The sequence below is a fragment of the Apium graveolens genome, chromosome 4, assembly GCF_009905375.1.
Source record: "Apium graveolens cultivar Ventura chromosome 4, ASM990537v1, whole genome shotgun sequence".
NCBI classification, from domain to species: domain Eukaryota; kingdom Viridiplantae; phylum Streptophyta; class Magnoliopsida; order Apiales; family Apiaceae; genus Apium; species Apium graveolens.
This window is the reverse complement of record NC_133650.1, coordinates 310,687,984-310,708,303: the sequence shown is the minus strand read 5'-3', so window position 1 is coordinate 310,708,303 and position 20,320 is coordinate 310,687,984. Positions and strand designations below refer to the sequence as shown.

Here is a 20,320-nt window from a genome sequence, read left to right as displayed (position 1 = left end):
GAGTATGGACATCGGGTATTCACCGATGTCTAGAATAGACATCACTGACATCAACATCGGTTGGGAAACAGCATAGACATCGGTCAAAAAGCGATGTCTATAGACTTTTTTCTTGTAGTGTCAAGCGAAGAAAGACAAAGAAAAGAGCAGTCAAGATGGTCAAGCCTGTCAAACTTCAATCCAAGTCAGTGGCCAAACCCAAGCCAATTGTCAACAAGAGAGATCACTACACCATAGATGACCTATCGCAATAGTTTGATCATGAGTGTTACAACTTAATGTTACATTAGCTATGCTCATCTTTGTCTACTCCAACAATACATATTTGATGTTACCGTAGCCTTTCCAACATGTTACTATAGATCAAAAATGTTAGTGAAATTGTGTTACCATAGGGTATTAACATATAAAATAATATCATTTTACAAAATAATAAAATATATGTATAATATCTAAATTCAAATTAATTAACTTTGCAATATATTTAAGTAATAGTTTTCAAATATAAATTTAGTAATAAGTTAATAAACATATTTTTGGTTAAAATATTAAATTAATAGAATATTTTTAATTTATAAAATTATTCTTTAAAAAAATACAGATAATCCTATTATTTAATTTTTAAAATTTATTAATTTTGATAAATTTAATTTGTTGCTTAAATTTATAAAATTTAGTGAATGATATTATTTTCAAATAATTTGGTTACAATTTGTAATGATAATGTTTTTTTTAAAAAATAAAATACAAAATAGAAGGTGAATTGGACAAACCCGCTAAGATTTGGGCTAAATATTGGACAAGCGGCAATTTATTTTCACAGGCGGTACTTTAAAAATTTTGAACAAGCCAAAATACTATATCAAAAGGCTCACTCTGTCAGTCTTTATCTCTCTCAATTCGTTCTCTTCCGTTAACCTTCGTATCATTCTCTACATTTTCTCCCGTTTAAGGTTATAATAAAGTCGATTTATTCAAGAAAAAGCTTAACATTCACAGATCTATGGATTTAGGGCTGCTTGTACATATTCAAGCTTAAAAAAATTAGGGTTTTTATTTAAATTGGGGGTTTTCGTGTTTTATTTTTTTTGTTAAATTGTCAAATTAATTGATTTTATCTCTTTGTTATAGGGTTAGTCTGGTTTGCTTTGTGTCTAATAATTTATGAGATTGGGCTTATCTTGCGCTTCTACAGGTACTCCTCCCTCTAATATATTTGTATGTACTCTCTCTATCCCTCTCTCTTTGAATTTGTGTATGTGTTTGTAATTTTATGATGAAAACTTCTTCTCTCAGGCACAGTAGTGATTAAACAATGGTTAACTTGGATAAACTTGTAATTATGGAGCTTTTAATAGATTTTTGGACCAAGTAATAATACAATTATGTAGGAACTGTTTGGACTATTTTAGCCATCTATGATAAGTAATAATTATTGTACTATTAACTCTGTGAATATAACTCTGTTTATTAAACTGTACCAATTATTGTACCCTCAAGTGCATCAATTTCTCCGTGAAGCAATTGATGTACCCGGTAGTGCACTTATCTAGGATATTTTAAACCAAATGCCAGGAAATGATTTTCTTGTCGTTGAAGCCTAATATGTAATGACTTTAGAATATATATAGAATGAGAAGTCCCTCTAGTGCAACATTTTCTCTGGGATAATTGTGTTTGTATTGTTTAAATTTGCAAGGAGTCAGGTAGAATATTAGTCAGAAATGACCTGCAGGTGGACGATACATCACCGTATTCCAATGGCAAATGAAACTATAGGCTTCCATGGGTCCAGTAAATGATTCAATGTTGTTGCTGCCATTTTTTTAGGCATGAGCAGTACGAAGGTGTTTTAATTATATAAGAATTACTTGTAAGTTGAAATTCGCTTCTGTTAAGGTACTTCAGAACATAAGCTATTTCATGGACAATGTATGATTTTTAAAGAAATGGTTGCTGATTACAGTATTTCTGTATCGGAATGGAAAGAACCAAACATCTGATCCCTAGTATTAGATGCTAAAGTTAGAGATACCTTGTTAGAATTGTGACTAAATGATAATTATTCCATTCCTTTATATAATTTTTGATCTTCTTATCACGTTTATTAGTAGTTTGATGGTGCTTTGCATTTTGATCGAATACATAAAAGTGGGTTATTCTCAAGGTCTGTAGTCCAAAAGACAAAATCATAATTCATAAACTAGTGTTTGTAGTTAGTTGATTATACATATATGTGCAAGGTTATGATAAGTAATAATTATTGTACTATTAACTCTGTGAAAAGATATACTTGGAAGTATTTGTCTTATCGGCAAGTGTTTAGAATTAGTATTACAATAATTATTGTTGGGATATATTAGTTGAAGCATGTTGATTAATAAAATAATCTTTTGCATGGGACCAGGTACATATTAAGGGTCAGCAATCATGTTTCTACCTGCTGTTTTCATATATCTAAGCACAATAAATCAGTTTGTGGAGCACTGGAGCTGTTATATATGATAAGTTATAATTACCACTTGGATCAGTAATTTTACATGATGAACATGCTTTGAGTTCACGTTTTGTTATTCTCTTTACCTTCTGAATCTCGAGATTACCTATGGCTTAATTTTACTAAATTTATCTTTATAGGATGATATTCAAACTCTCATTTTAGACCATAACTGGCTTTGATCCCTCTGAATGGCTTCATATGGTTTTCTTTTGTATGCCCTGGTTCTTTTGCTTGGTACCAGTTTTTTGAACGGTGCATGCCAAAGCAAACAGTCCAAGACATAGTGATAAAGGTACACACATCCCCTGGGATTCTGCATTCAACTTGTTAAAATAAGTAGATATCTTGTATTAGCAGAATTATATCTGAAGTATTAATAATAATATGTTCTGTTCTTGCAGGTTTTGTTGAACCAAATCTTACTTGGTCCATGTGTAATTGCTGTTGTTTTTTTCTTGGAATAATCTATGGCTAGGAAAGCTCTCTGAGCTTCCCAATAAGTACAAAAAAGATGCTCTTCATACACTTTTATTCGGTACAAACTTGTTTTTATGGCCTTCGTACTGCAATGGTTCCTATGATATTGTATATTAATATCTTTATATGTTCTCGAAATTATTTGGTCTATTACAAATTGATGTTGCATTGATTAAATAGGTTGTTGACTAAATTGTGAAACATATTGTCATTACTTTTGACCACATTAATGTCATAATTAAAAAAATCTTTCTAAATGTCTGTCTTCCTGTAGAATAACGCAGTCCTAAAGGCATGTGCTAAGCCACCCAAAACTGCACAGATGGACAACAAGGGACTGCAGTCAAAGAAAGGAGGACAGTTAGGACATGCCGGTGAAGGAGGACACTTAACAAAAAGTTGACCAAACACTTGTGTCTGAAGTTGAAGAGAATGTGAAGAGTTTCTAGTGTTACTATTTTATTAAGTTTATCTTTTTTTTCTAATTTTTAGTAAAGAACCTGAACTATTTTGTTTAGTTAAAATCAGCATTAATGACGACATTAATTACACTTGACAGAGCAGGGACGCCTCTTCAAGCCCAACAATATTCTGGATCTGAGACTGTGTCGCTTGTCCCAGCTACACCTTTTGATTATGGAAGTAGCCATGTAAATCTTAGAGCTCCTTTAGATCCAGGGCTCATATTTGATGCTGGTAATTTTCAGTTTTTTTAATTTCCTCTTTTGCATCTATATGATTAGCCTACCTGCTTATCATTAAATGTAAATTCTAAATAGGAGTTTGACGGCTGACTAACATGGGTAAACCAATGATTATGGATCAATTTGATCACTTCATTTATTAATTCTAATCTAAGTGTAGTTTATATTAGTTGGTTGCAGACATGATTGCTACACATTAATAATTCCAAGCTATAAGAAAAAATAGTTTTACTTTTCTTCCAGGCTTAATTTTACATGATTATCTAAGCCTACCAGGATGTCCATGCTAAACAAATGATGTTCCATATTTTCTTAAGCAATTAACTCTCTTCAATCTCATGTTCTAGAAGGTAGCATACCCTCTGTATTAATACTTGCAATATGCTAGTCAAATTTCATGTTCTAGAAGGTAGCATATCAACTGTGTATTCTGCAACAAAAGCACTAGTGTTGATAGGTCCCCCTGCATCAACTGTGAATTATATTGCTATGAATGCTCGATCCTATCTTAGAACTGGTGGTCATTACTTGATCTCCACACGGGTTTGTTAGTATTATGCATAGTATGTTTAACTCTTAAAGTAGTAAAGAACCATACTTAATTATTTTTTAGTACTTGATTCTTATCATTCTTTTAGATAATACTGTTGTTGTTCATGTTGATGCAGTAAAAAATGCTAGCTAGATGGAGAGATACATTGGCATCATTGAGTTTGCAGGCATTGTTGTATGTATATATGCATCGGGTATGTAAAATAGTAGTTGTTATAGAATATAGAAGTACAATACTTTTGCATGGGGTATATATATAGGGTATTGTATGACCTAACCTTTGTTTCTTTCTCATTTCAGCCGTAACAATTATATATTTGTTGATGAATGCATACGTGTCAAGTTCTCGGCAGCTACTAGCAGGAAGTGGATTAAGTTTTGGGATGTAGATTAGTTGGTTGTATTGGTTAAATTTATTGTGATTTAAGTAGATGGTAAACTGGTTATGAATGTAGTTGAGATTATGAAATTTGGAATGTATTAGATTAATGTAATATATTTTCAAATTTTGCAGTCGATTTTACACTTTATAATATTAGTTTTTCATTTTTCTTCCTGGTAAATTGTTACAGTAGCTTCATAAAGTGTTAGAGTAGGTTGTTCAAAGTGTTACCCCAGGTACAAATTTGATGCTAGCACTGTGGGACCCACATGCCACGTCACCACTGCGGAACCTACATGACACGTCACCACTGTGGACCCCACTGGTGGGCCCCATTTTTTTTGAAAATTCTGAGTTCAAAGGTAACATACATATTGTGATACTATAGACATAGATTAATGTTACCTTTGACGGCTATTGTAACACAAAAGTGAATGTTACACCAGGGCAAAAGTAATGTTACCTTAGGGGCCAAAGGTAACTCGAAAAAAAGCAACTTAATTTTTATGTTACCTTAGACCTTTTTCTGGATGTGGTAACACTTTTTTGGGCCTGTTGTAACATTTTCTTGGTGTTGCTGTAGGCCATTTATGGTGTAGTGGATCAACTCTTCATACGTGATATCAAAGAATTATCATACATAAATATTTATCTGGAAGAAATAGATGAAGTTAGAGCTATTGATGCCTACAGACATCTTCCAGAAAGATTAGTCTTCAGGTACAAGGGTGGAAGAGAGATGACATGGCCCCTTCATAGAATTCTCAATGAAGGTTATTCCACCTTGGTGACTATCTTCTCCTCAATCAAGAAAACTTTGGATTCAACATAGTTGCCAAGAAATGGTACTTAACAAGATTGAGAAGATAAGGAATAGCTGGAGAGGACCAAATACACTCCCAAGAGTATTGACAATTCCTTTTACTGGAGATAGGGTGCATTTGAGGCCATAATGGATAATGGAGTTCAAGGATGAAAAATACATCAGAAGATTCTTCAGATTGGAAGATCAACTAAAGATTTCAAGAATGAAACTCTCATGGAGATGCAGAATAAGCTGGATCAGACTATTGGAGATGAACTTGAGTTCTATAAGAAACTCCAATATCAAATTGAGGAAAATAATGTGAAGCTGGGAAAGAAGTCAAGACAATCAAGGAAGTAGTCTAAATTTTCTTAGTCTAGAGGAGCACCTTGAAAATGATCTGTAAGATACTCTACAATTCTTCTTCTGTAAGAATTTTCAATTAATTGTAGCACTTGTAAATTTTATCTACTTTATTTCAATCTGTATTCATAGAATATTTTGTTATCATCAAATTTCTCTTAATTTATGGTTACAATTCCAGTAGACATAAATTGGGGGAGATTGTTAGGAATATGTTGTGTACTTGATGATAACTTGAACAAAATACTTAGTAGATTTTATTTAAGTGATTTTGTAGCTTTCAACGGATGATCATTTCAACATCCGTTGAAAGAGTAGCTTATGTAATAATAAGTTTAGTAGCACATTCCTGCATATTATAATCCCTTACTAGTTTGATATGCAAGATAGGTTGGTTAATTGTAAATATTAGATGTCTTGTAATCTTGTATAAATGAAATGGAGTTAACCTGTAATTCCCAAAGATGAACCTATAGATTGGGATAGCCTGTCTCTTCCTGATCTAAAAATTCCAATCTATGTCAAGCCAATAAAGACAAAGAAAAGAGCAGTCAAGATGGTCAAGCCTGTCAAACTTAAATCCAAGTCAGTGGCCAAACCCAAGCCAATTATCAACAAGGGAGATCAACTCTTCATATGTGATATCAAAGAATTCTCATACATAAATATTTATCTGGAAGAAATAGATGAAGTTAGAGCTATTGATGCCTACAGACATCTTCCAGAAAGATTAGTCTTCAGGTACAAGGGTGGAAAAGAGATGACATGGCCCCTTCACAGAATTATCAATGAAGGCTATTCCACCTTGGTGACTATCTTCTCCTCAATCAAGAAAACTTTGGATTCAACATAGTTGCCAAGAAATGGTACTTAACAAGATTGAGAAGATAAGGAATAGCTGGAGAGGACCAAATACACTCCCAAGAGTATTGACAATTCATTTTACTCGAGATAGGGTGCATTTGAGGCCATAATGGATAGTGGAGTTCAAGGATGAAAAATGCATCAGAAGATTCTTCAGATTGGATGATGAGCTAAAAATTTCGAGCAATGAAACTCTCATGGAGATGCAAAATAAGCTGCATCAGACAATTGGAGATGAACTTGAGTTCTACAAGCAACTCCAATATCAAATTGAGGAAAGTAATGTGAAGCTGGGAAGGAAGTCAAGACAATCAAGGAAGTAATCTAAATTTTCTTAGTCTAGAGGAGCACCTTGAAAATGATCTGTAAGATACTCTACAGTTCTTCCTCTGTAAGAATTTTCAATTAATTGGAGCACTTGTAAATTTTATCTACTTTATTTCAATCTGTATTCATAGAGTATTTTGTTATCATCAAATTTCTCTTAATTTATGGCTACAATTCCAGTAGACATAAATTGGGGGAGATTGTTAGGAATATGTTGTGTACTTGATGATAACTTGAACAAAACACTTAGTAGATTTTATTTAAGTGATTTTGTAGCTTTCAACGGATGATCATTTCAACATCCGTTGAAAGAGTAGCTTATGTAATAATAAGTTTAGTAGCACATTCCTGCATATTATAATGCCTTACTAGTTTGATATGCAAGATATGTTGGTTAATTGTAAATATTAGATGTCTTGTAATCTTGTATAAATGAAATGGAGTTAACTGCCAAGAAAACAGTCTTAATGGATGATTCACAAAGCTTCAACGGATGATCAACTAAAGCTTCAATGGATGATCAGCCACAGTTTCAACGGATGATCAGCCACAGTTTCAACGGATGATCAATCACAGTTTCAACGGATGATCTAATGAAGCTTCAACGGATGTTCAAATTCAAAAGAGCAGTTGATAGTGACTTGAGAGTCACATGCGTTGATTGTATGCAAATGAAATGTGACAGCCTATTTGCAGGGTATAGAGAACAAAGAAGCATTTTCATTTCCATGCTAAACTGAAGATATTCAAAGATGCTGGATAGAGAAATGAAGGAGCATGAAATTAGACTAGAAACATTTTGTCTTATTTGTTTATCTTTTTTTTCATATAACCCGGTGATATATAAACCAGAGAAATTCATAAAGTAGAACTCTAAGATTTTAAGAATTCAAGCAAGCAAAAAACAGAGAAATGCATAAAGCAAAATCTGTAAAGAATTTCTTTGTTCTTGAGTGTTCTATTTGTAAGAAATTATGTACAACATTGTAACACAGAGTTCTCTTATTAATAGATATCTCTAGTGGAAAAGTTCAATCCACCAGAAAGTTTTGAAGTACTTGTATTTGATTACTTTGTATTTTGATTTAATTACTACTTTCATTCCGCACCACTGCTAAATCAAACACAGTTATATATTTATAGTATAAATGTTCTTAAAATTGAAAAAAGAGCCAAAATTACATTCAATCCCCCTTCTGTAATTCTTGTTTAGATTTTTTGCGAATCACAAAACGTCTATTGTGGAATCTACCAAGGCTACTACGATTCGACGACAATGAAGATTATCGATATTCTTTAAACATGAAGAAGTGTCTAGAATCGGATGACGAGTCGACCGTAGAATTTAAAAAGGAGATAAGTATTAAGACCTTGGAAATACCTTCTCTTCCTATAACTTCTTTTGACATCTCTCAAAGAGAGGTAGCAATTGGAGAATATTATCCCTAACACTCGTTTTCAAACATGTTTGACTTTAAATATGTCAGAGGCTATCATGATGCCTACTTTCAGGATTTGATAGCTCCGTCAAGTTGTGATATTGGACTTCCACTTTTCTTATATGGTAGGTAGTTTTATTGGTGACATGACACCACTTGACCATTTTGTGCTAGAATTTTGTTTTCTGGATTTAATTTCCTCCAGAAATATCATTTTTTTAAATCTTTTCGGTTTTGATCCGAGGATTGCCTTAACAAGGAATTTATAACCATTGATTATTTATTTGATTTTTAATTTCTTTCATATTCTTTTACTCTGACTGAGATGAACAACCTTATTTATAAGGGATCCCAGAACTCTCTGTCTGTGTGATAGAAGTTAGACGGGACGCCATCATTAGTGTGTTGTGTTTTACAATAAAGACTGATCACCTTTTATTGTAAATGTCAGAACTGAGACACACAACATCAGGTTAATTGGATCATATTGACCTCTCAGTTATTATTTCCTTTCAAGAATACTTATTCAAAAATTCAGATTTTGGTAACCACAATCATGGTACACATGTTATGATATAAAATTCTATCCTTTCTTGAATTTCATGATTTTATTTTCTCAAATATTCGTAGGTATGTTAATCAAGTTGAGATGAGTTATCCTGGTCAAGTTAAAAGTAAGGTTATATGATAGAGTATCCCGAGCAACTGTAAATTGCAATGCAGTTATAATATCAGTAACGTATAAAGAAGTCAACCATTTTCTTTCCCTCTCTCTTTCTCTTTCTTTGTTTCTCTATTACTATTTATTACTATCTATATCTCTCTTTTCTTTCTCGCTGTTAATAAAGATTTTTTTATTGAGAAAGTGGTTAATGGTATGTGGATGGAATAATGGTCAGAAGTGAAGCTCCCGTGATAATTATGTTATACAAGGAATCCAAGTTTTTATATGAGATTTTCAGAAATGTTGCTTATGTAATATTGGAAACTTGATAAGAAGATCCCTAATGTTCTCTTCTGTTGCTTCCGAGGACGTAATCCTTATAAAGAGGGTAGATTGTGATATCCTGGATTTTCAGCAATGAATATTATTTTTCCTTGAATATGCTTATGTGATTTTTCTTGATTTAGAAAAATAAAATTATCTATATTTTATCTATGTTTGACGTATTCGTCTCATTAAATGGTAATGTGCTAATTGGTAGTTGGTCCCAAATCCTGTTATTATTGTGAAAGTATTTAATTACTTTTAAATTTAAAAATTTTACCTGAATGCCGATTATTTTATCGATATCGATAAAGCTAAGTGTATTTTTCAGTCTTGGGGATCGAGTGTATATTTTACTCACCTCAATATTTTATTTGTGTCTGAAATATTATTTGGTATTTTAACCGTGTTCACCCGGGCATACGGTGATGTTTAAAAGTATTTAAATTAATATTTTATATCTATTTTGTTACGTGTTAAATGAATAATAATATGGTTAATATTATTTAAAATGTGTTTGGTCATGATTTAACTTGCGGTGGATTTGTATGTGGTCCTGTAAGGACCAGTGTATTTTTCGGATACTCATTACGTGTTTAAAATGCATTTGTATGAAATTACCCGTAATCTGGACGCGTGTTAAAGTGCGTTTTTATTGAAATACTTGTTTGATCTTATTTTGCGAGCGTTTGCATATATTATATGTGTTTTCAGGGTTTACTATTAATTTAGAAAATATTTTGGTTTTATAAAAATTATCGGACCGGCCCCCTATCAGGACGTAAAACCCCACAAAAATCAGATTTTTATTTTTATAAAATCGTGGGACTTCCAAATATTTTATATATTTACATTTTGGGAATAATCATAATTTTAAGGAATTTTGGTATAAAATTTATATTTATTTGGTTAAATATCATTCCCGCTAATTATTAATTTTTGGCTAATTGTTTAAATGTTGTATTGATTTTAGTTTATAAATAAAGAACAATAAAACGTGTCACCACCCCAGACCCCACCCGCGCCCTACCCCTTCCTTACTTATCCGTTTTTTTCATTTCTTTCTCCTCCATATTACTCCCTCCTCTCTCTCTCTTCTTGTTTTATATGTTTTCAATTTTCAAAAATTCATATCTTACAAATCGTTTCTCCAAATTCCAATTATTATATATATAAACGATGTGTGCTTCTATACCTACGCAAATGTATATATATTGCAAGGTTATGAGGAGACCAGAAATTTTCAATTTTACCTCTGATATAAAAGTTAAAAACGGTTCAGGGGATGTAAAACAGAACGAAATTCAAAGTTAAAGGTGCAACTTGCAACGAAACATAATATAGACCCCAATTAAAAAATCGCTTAAGGAAATGAGTTATAAAGTGTCATTTACTCTATTTTCTTCTGTTTTTCATTAGTAATTTACTGAAATGTCCCTACTTCCATTAAAGTTAACGGTCATCTTGGATGAAAAGTCATTAACGAGGTGCAAATAGAAGAGAAATTAATTATATGGGGTGCAAGTTGACAGAGAAAATAATGTAGACTCAAATCACAAAAAATGAAAATAAAAGTAGGTTATGAACTGCCAATTACTAAAATAAAAAGAATTTATTATTGAATAACTCACGAGTCAAAGATTTTTAAATTGAAATCCAAATTAAATATGTCGATCCATTTTATATCAATATATTTGACTTTAACAGTTTGCTTTAAAATATTATAATCCAAGATTTTAAAACGAGTTGGTAGCGGTTAAAAATTTTGGTGAGACTGGGGTGTTGAGTTCTCGATAATTTTAGGCCTTCTGACCACATGGGTTTTCTAATCAGGGTTTTACTATCCATCACTAGATCTATATTAGGAAACAAATTCGAAAAAGTGTATTTCAAAAGCAAACAAAAATTGAAAATAACGTTGACGAGTACCCCCGTCCTACCCAAATATTTACATCGGGTTTGAGTACGAAGGTTTAAAAAATTGTAAATTAATGAAAAAAACTAATATTCTAAAATTCTCGATTAGACCCATCAATCCACCATTAATCCTTTACAAAGTACTACACCAATTGATTTTTGAAATATTTGAATAGAATCCTCACATAATGTGTTGGACTCGTCAAATTTTGATTGGAAACTCTGGTTCGAATCTGCGAATTTATGAAACATGGTTCAAAATTTATAACCGTTAAACCTAAATATTCTACAGTTGTTTCCAAAATTATTGTAACTATTGGTAGTTAAAATTAACTGGAATAAATTTATCTTTTACATAAATTTAAGGCAAAATAATAGATTTCATTTATGTCATGAAATACAATCAAAATGTCAGTGAAATTGCACTTTTATGTATTTTGAAAAATATGACAGTTAAATTAAAGTAATTATTATCATTAACGACTTTACTTCCATAGGTGATTAAGAACATTATAATTTATTAAATACTTTGTTTTAATAAATAATAATTACTACAATTTTTAAATTTTTGACATATATTAGTATTACTTGGAGATCTTGAATTAGAAATTCTCGTTAAAATCTACAAATTTTTAAAACAACATATCATTTAGGTTCCAAAGTTATTAATTGATTGTTAGAAGTTGGTTGGAATAAATTTGATTTTAACGTTAAATTAAGTGCAAAATACTCGAGTTTATTTATGTCACGAATACGATCAAATATCATTACCTATCTTGAAATATATGTTTGTTGAAATTACATAATTGCCATCATTTACGATTTAACTAATATAAGTTATGTAAAAAATCATATTTTTCAATTATTGTTTATTAATTACCATGCTGGTACAAACAACAATTGGTATAAATTTATACAGTATAAGATTGCTTCTAGATTTTAAAATTTTTGTACAAACCTTATTTATATAACATAACAATTTCTTTTTTCAAACTACCCCAAATTATTTGATGCAAAACATGAAAAATCTTATAAATATTTAATCACAAACTTACAAGTAAAAGATAATGATGAGGTATGTAAAGTGTGGGTTCAGGCCCAATACCATGAACCGCTAACGTCCACTGGAAATTGTTTTTCGTATGACCACGTGTAATAAAACAATTCCTCAGTTTCCAAAAAACTGCAAAAAGGATACGTCCAGCACCCAATCCTAGATACACAGCAGTGACTCTAGCAAAATGAAAAATCTTATAAATACCGAAAAAATATTCATTCCTACAGCCTCCAATATATTGCCGCATCTTTAGTTCAGTGTTCTTTTCCTACACAACATAACAACAGCAGCCATCTTGTTCAGTTCATATCTAGGGTTTTTGTCTGAAACAATGTTGAATCTCCCTGACTCTCTTTATCCTGATCCGATACAAGCTGACAACACTGTTATGTCGAATGGTGGTGCACCAATGGTCCCTGTGATGGTGCTAGCAAAGCTATTGATTGGCCTTCTGCTAGTGTAGAGGACTTGGTTGTGTTGCTTCGAGAACCTGAGCATCGCGAAAAGGCCATTTCATCTCTTACTCAGATTAAGGTCCATCATTTTTCTTCATTTATGAAGATTTTTGTTTGCTTTATGTACATTTTTGTTTGTTTGTGTATGTTGTTAGGTGGAAATAAATTGATCTGTAATTGTAAATTCATAAATGATGTTTTTTATACATGATTGGATGCATTTTTTGTGTTTAAGCTTGTTTAACATGGCTGGTTAGAAATGATTGATGATTAATTATGATTTGAGTTATATTTTATATTTGTGTGTCTTGATTAGAAGTAATTGTCAATAGATCTGAGTTTTTAAAGAGTTTAATTATGCATTCATATGTTGAAATACAAGTTAAGTTGTGGCCTTGTATGATTTTATGATGTCTGTGCTTGTCATTTCATTTTCATAAAGTTTGGTTTAATCGACAAGGGATTATGTAAACCAGATATACAGAAGGTTGTTCATGTTAATCATTCGTTTGATTTCATTCTTTATGTGGTTCATAAACAACATAGATCGATATTTATTTGTAATCAGTCTGATTTATGAGAGTATCTCTGGATTCTTTCGATATCTTGTAGTTTTACATTTTATTCAGAACAATAAGTATGTGCAGAAATGATGATCTTGACTTGCCTGAATGACTGTTTAGTATCATTTAAGTTTGTTTGTTAATTAGAAGTTTAAAGTGCAGACTGGACTGCAGAGTCAAATTATTTACACTCTATTTTCTAATGTCTATGGCTGATATAGTATATTTCATTTCTAACATGTGATTTATCAATACAGAAACAGGGAAGAAATCAAGATTTGGCCCTCCACATTTGGCAGTCAATCAGTACAGTTTTCTTACTCCTATCGGTATGCACAATGACTTGGGTCTACCAAATGCTTTGCATTGATCAAACTAAATGTATTTGTTTTAATAGCTTGCTTAAGTTGATATCATGTCGTGAATTCTTTTTATTAACTTCTAATTTTGGTTAATATTAACAATAAAAGTTCCCTGTTTTGATTTGAGTTTCTTCCTCAGATCTTAATACTGAGGTGGACTACTAAACCAAAATGGCACTGTCAAGGTTATATTGTTATATTCGATATTCTCAAGTCCGGAGCCCCCAGTTATATAGTATCTAATCAATATTTCGTGATTAATGATCCTTATTCTTTCTTGTCTTTTGAAATGATTATACTTGTTGTGAATCCCCTAATCCTTGTGTCGGATACTTTGACATGCACATCCCCTCATCGGATAGGGAATTCTTCCTAATCCTAATTTTGATTCTTTCCCCACAATTTGTAGACAAAATTTCTGTTAACTACCTACTTTCCTAAAATTAAGTATCAGTTTTGTTAATAAATACAAACGTATTATGCTAGTGTTCATTTTTGCATAAATTACAAGATTTTACCTATATTTTGTGTTTTAGATCAATAAATTATGCATTTGATTAAATTTGCTTATAGTTTGTGGTTTTTTTAACAAGATTGAATAGCTGTAATATGAAATTTAGAGAAAATCTATATTTCTATATGTCGTGTCCCCCCGCACCCCGAATTCCCATATTATTATATTTATTTATTAGATTTTTGTGTCCACGCACCCCAACACTTCTGCACCCGTATCCTTGCTTGTCAGTTGCCAAAGAAATCTTTCATTGAACTAATGAGAAGATTTGCGGAGATCTCAAATATTTTGGAAATTTGAAATTTTGAAACCCAAAAATCTGGAAAATCGGCATTGTAAGGATGTTCTGCAACTTTTATGTCACACGTCTTACAGAAGTCCTACCCTTAAGATCAAGTTGCATCACATCTCAATCAGAACTTGATACAATTTATGAAATCCGTACATGATGGTCATTGGAATCATTTAAATGATTTACTACTTTGTTTGACAAGCTCAGCCATGTGGTTTGTATTGGCTATTTTATCTATTCACAATGAGAATGTTGTGTTTTACAGTTGGTGATTAATGGAAATATCTTCTTTATTGCAGGAAGTATTATCTATATACAAGTCGTTAACACCTGAGAAACTTACTATGAAAGATTCAAGTAAAGTTTGTGATGTACTTGTTTTGTTTGAGGTCATTTCCGCTCCTTGAATTTTCTTTTCTAGTGGTATTAACTTTGTAATGTATTTGCTTTATATGTTCGATTTCCTAATTTTCAAACTTTTTTCATAAGTATGTCAAAGAGCTTTTATTGTTTCAAGCCAGATCAATTTCAGCCTAAGAACCCACCAAAGTTCTTCTTTAATCAGTCTCATATACATTAGACACCTTTTGGAGCTCCTCCCACATTGGTCACCTTTACATCAAATTTATTTTTACTTATGCAGGAGCCATAGCTGGTACTCTATGTACTTAAAAATTATGTATGCAACTCTAATATCAAAGTGTATTTTCTATTGAATGCAGTGCTTGGCCACTCACCCTCAAACGAAGATGCAGTTCCTTAATGGTAGTTTTCTGAACTTTCTGAAAGCTATGTGACTTGTTTCTGTTAATGTATTCAGTATTTACATTAGTCTTCTTCAACATAGTTGGATGTATCCACAGTTATAGCTTCTTCTCACCAAATGATATAAGCTAATTTCATTCTATAACTTTTGCTGATTTCTTGATGTCTGATATTGCTACTTAAAGACCATACAAGATATTGTCGAACTTGACGTGTTTGATATATAAATGCATTCACTTTTTATTTCAAGCTGGTATGATTTGTTTATGTGAACACCAAAGAAACAGGACACTGAGGTGAAATCAAGGATTCAGTTGAAGTTACAAGTTTGTTACATATATTCTGGGATGAGGATTTGCAAAACTTATTCAAATATTGTTATTAACTAATTTTAATAGGATAATTAAGGAGCTAGATAAAATTAATCGTAGACAGACTTGTATTAACTTACTTCTGTCCTTGCAGTTCAGATACATTGTTACTTGTACCCTTTCTTGGAGACTGAAGAAACGAGCAAGCCATTCCAGTACCTAAGGCTAATGAGCTTGGGGGTCATTGGTGGTCTTCTGAAGGAGGTACAATTCCACTCTAAATCAATACATGATACCTTCAATTTTTTATACTTTTAGCCATTTGAATTATTAAAACAGCTAAGCACCAGTAACCTTGCATGGAAGTATTTTCTCATTGCTAGTTGCTACCAGCCCTTTCAAGTTTCAGCTCTGAATTGAATGCAATGTTGAGATGAATTAACTTAATCAGAACCATAGTTCAAGAAAATGTCTATTATTTCTTACCAGATTGCATATCAATTTGCTTTAATATGATCTGATATGCCTATAAGGTTCTACTCCAAATATCATCCGAATCTTCTCTACTACGCAGGTAGGTGACCCTTCGACAGAGGTTGCTGTTCACTGTTTGCTTGAATCAGGACTCTTCCCTTTGTGTCTAAAATCCATAGAATATGGAAACGAACTTTCACAATCAGTAAGTGTCCATTAAAATTTGAACTCAACATTCTTTTGCTTCCAAGCATTTTTTACTGCAATATATCACCTTACATGTAAGACAGTACAGAGTATGTAATCTGGTTACTAAAAATTTCAAATTAATCTCCCTTTCTAGTGTTTCTGCTAGGTGTTTATTGAAAAAGATATTTTTAGTTAATACTCCATGTTTCGTATTAATACATATCAAGTCGACTTGATGAACATCTAATATTTTGGTGTTGATGAACATTATTACCCAGCCATATATAAATCATAAGGTTTATATTGCATGGCATAGACTTGATCGTCCTAGTACGAACCTGAGCAAATAATTCTGAAATAATTCCGGTACACCATCAAAATATCAATAGATCGACACCCATAGTTAATTGGCTCTTTAAACTCACTCTGAACACTTGTATATGGCTATACAGACTGCATCTTGGATAATGTCAAGAATAATGATGCAAGAGCAGGGACTACAGTATTACTGTGAGCCTGCAAACCGGTTGTGTGCAATCATGAAGGTTTTTAATGACGTAATTGAAAAGATGCAGGATGAACCGTCTACTATAGTTTTGAAGAATATTATTCAATGTTATGTCATACTGTCCAATGATCCAAGGTTAGCCAGCAACCTTCGTAAGCATATCTTCCAAGCTGTTGTGTGTTTCTATTGTTATATCGTTCCTATAGTTATTGTATTATTGATTTAGAACTTGTGTAAAAAATGTCTCTGACCAAGCACCGGATAGCTTGAGAGTGGTTTTATGTCCCTTGGGGCGGTCTGGTTGTTGTACTTAACAAACATAATTTGATGTGCTTCGAATGCAGCAGGGGTTGTCTTCTCCTGAGAAGCTTCATTCCGCCAATACTGACGACTGCCCCATATATTGAAGCCCTTCGTGTAAGTCCATCCAGATGATCTCTTATATACATGTAAAAATGTGGACTCTGTTCTGGCACAAAACAGCAAACTTCACTATCAAAATCCAAGTTTATAAAAAAAAGTATCTATATTAAGCATAAATACTGGAGGCACACAGTATTTGCAATTGTGCATGCCTCAGCAACTTCTATGGGCATCTCTAGTTGCACAACAAAACCGACATCAATACTTCTAGATACACGACTCCTCGTTTTGAATATTACATAATTTTTTACATGAGTTTTTGTCCCGAGGACAGAGTCACAAGTACACACACTGATGTATCTTAAATGTTCTTACCTAATATCTAATTTTCTCTACATATTATGTAGGCACGCCCTGTAACCTTAAAAAATTTGCAAGATTTGTTTCAAAAGCTATCGATGGGATGCGGGCCAAATGCAGAAGCGGTTGGTGTTGTTGCAGGTTCCTCATATATTGATCGCTAATATAGCTGATATTGGCCAGCTCTTTCCTTTCGTTATATAAGGGAAATTAAGAATTCCCTCATAGATCTCAGAAAGCTTTTAATTTTAGCTATCATGTTAACAATATTTTTTGTAGAACAATTATATCTCCAAGTTGCAAAATAATACATGATAAACAATCATAAAATACCCCTATCCACATTCATGTGGTTAGCTGATGATATTTTGGTGTTTAGTTTTCTCCTTTTAAGCATTTTTTTATTTGCTTTACTCATCTTCTTGAATTACAGGCATGAACTCATTGAGTGTCACTATTGATCAACGCTCTCTCTGAACTCTGATGGTTGAGATCATGAAAAAATATTGTTATGTTCAAAGATTAAAAAGAATAGATATAGTACATAAAATATTATTACCATTAATAAATTTCTCAATGATTTATAAACAATATGTTGAGATTTTCTAAACTAAAACCATCTATTGAGGACTTGAGATGTCAAGAAACAAAAATTCTTTTATTTGCATCAAGCTTTCGGTCTCAAGCATGTAAATAGCAGTTATATTTGAGATATCAAGACCTGTGCATCTTTTCAATCCTGTCAAACTTCAATCCAAGTCAGTGGCCAAACCCAAGCCAATTGTCAACAAGAGAGATCACTACACCATAGATGACCTATAGCAATAGTTTGATCATGAGTGTTACAACTTAATGTTACATTAGTTATGCTCATCTTTGTCTACTCCAACAATGCATATTTGATGTTACCGTAGCCTTTCCAACATGTTACTATAGATCAAAAATGTTAGTGAAATTGTGTTACCATAGGGTATTAACATATAAAATAATATCATTTTACAAAATAATAAAATATATGTATAATATCTAAATTCAAATTAATTAACTTTGCAATATATTTAAGTAATAGTTTACAAATATAAATTTAGTAATAAGTTAATAAACATATTTTTGGTTAAAATATTAAATTAATAGAATATTTTTAATTTATAAAATTATTCTTTAAAAAAATACAGATAATCCTATTATTTAATTTTTAAAATTTATTAATTTTGATAAATTTAATTTGTTGCTTAAATTTATAAAATTTAGTGAATGATATTATTTTCAAATAATTTGGTTACAATTTGTAATGATAATGTTTTTTTTTAAAAAATAAAATACAAAATAGAAGGTGAATTGGACAAACCCGCTAAGATTTGGGCTAAATATTGGACAAGCGGCAATTTATTTTCACAGGCGGTACTTTAAAAATTTTGAACAAGCCAAAATACTATATCAAAAGGCTCACTCTGTCAGTCTTTATCTCTCTCAATTCGTTCTCTTCCGTTAACCTTCGTATCATTCTCTACATTTTCTCCCGTTTAAGGTTATAATAAAGTCGATTTATTCAAGAAAAAGCTTAACATTCACAGATCTATGGATTTAGGGCTGCTTGTACATATTCAAGCTTAAAAAAATTAGGGTTTTTATTTAAATTGGGGGTTTTCGTGTTTTATTTTTTTTGTTAAATTGTCAAATTAATTGATTTTATCTCTTTGTTATAGGGTTAGTCTGGTTTGCTTTGTGTCTAATAATTTATGAGATTGGGCTTATCTTGCGCTTCTACAGGTACTCCTCCCTCTAATATATTTGTATGTACTCTCTCTATCCCTCTCTCTTTGAATTTGTGTATGTGTTTGTAATTTTATGATGAAAACTTCTTCTCTCAGGCACAGTAGTGATTAAACAATGGTTAACTTGGATAAACTTGTAATTATGGAGCTTTTAATAGATTTTTGGACCAAGTAATAATACAATTATGTAGGAACTGTTTGGACTATTTTAGCCATCTATGATAAGTAATAATTATTGTACTATTAACTCTGTGAATATAACTCTGTTTATTAAACTGTACCAATTATTGTACCCTCAAGTGCATCAATTTCTCCGTGAAGCAATTGATGTACCCGGTAGTGCACTTATCTAGGATATTTTAAACCAAATGCCAGGAAATGATTTTCTTGTCGTTGAAGCCTAATATGTAATGACTTTAGAATATATATAGAATGAGAAGTCCCTCTAGTGCAACATTTTCTCTGGGATAATTGTGTTTGTATTGTTTAAATTTGCAAGGAGTCAGGTAGAATATTAGTCAGAAATGACCTGCAGGTGGACGATACATCACCGTATTCCAATGGCAAATGAAACTATAGGCTTCCATGGGTCCAGTAAATGATTCAATGTTGTTGCTGCCATTTTTTTAGGCATGAGCAGTACGAAGGTGTTTTAATTATATAAGAATTACTTGTAAGTTGAAATTCGCTTCTGTTAAGGTACTTCAGAACATAAGCTATTTCATGGACAATGTATGATTTTTAAAGAAATGGTTGCTGATTACAGTATTTCTGTATCGGAATGGAAAGAACCAAACATCTGATCCCTAGTATTAGATGCTAAAGTTAGAGATACCTTGTTAGAATTGTGACTAAATGATAATTATTCCATTCCTTTATATAATTTTTGATCTTCTTATCACGTTTATTAGTAGTTTGATGGTGCTTTGCATTTTGATCGAATACATAAAAGTGGGTTATTCTCAAGGTCTGTAGTCCAAAAGACAGAATCATAATTCATAAACTAGTGTTTGT

The 20,320-nt window shown here is 31.9% G+C and overlaps 1 pseudogene; it reads right to left on the bottom strand.

The window, feature by feature from the left end:
• LOC141720134 (subtilisin-like protease SBT3) overlaps positions 1–20,320 on the bottom strand; it is a 122,054-nt pseudogene that overhangs the window by 56,264 nt on the left and 45,470 nt on the right.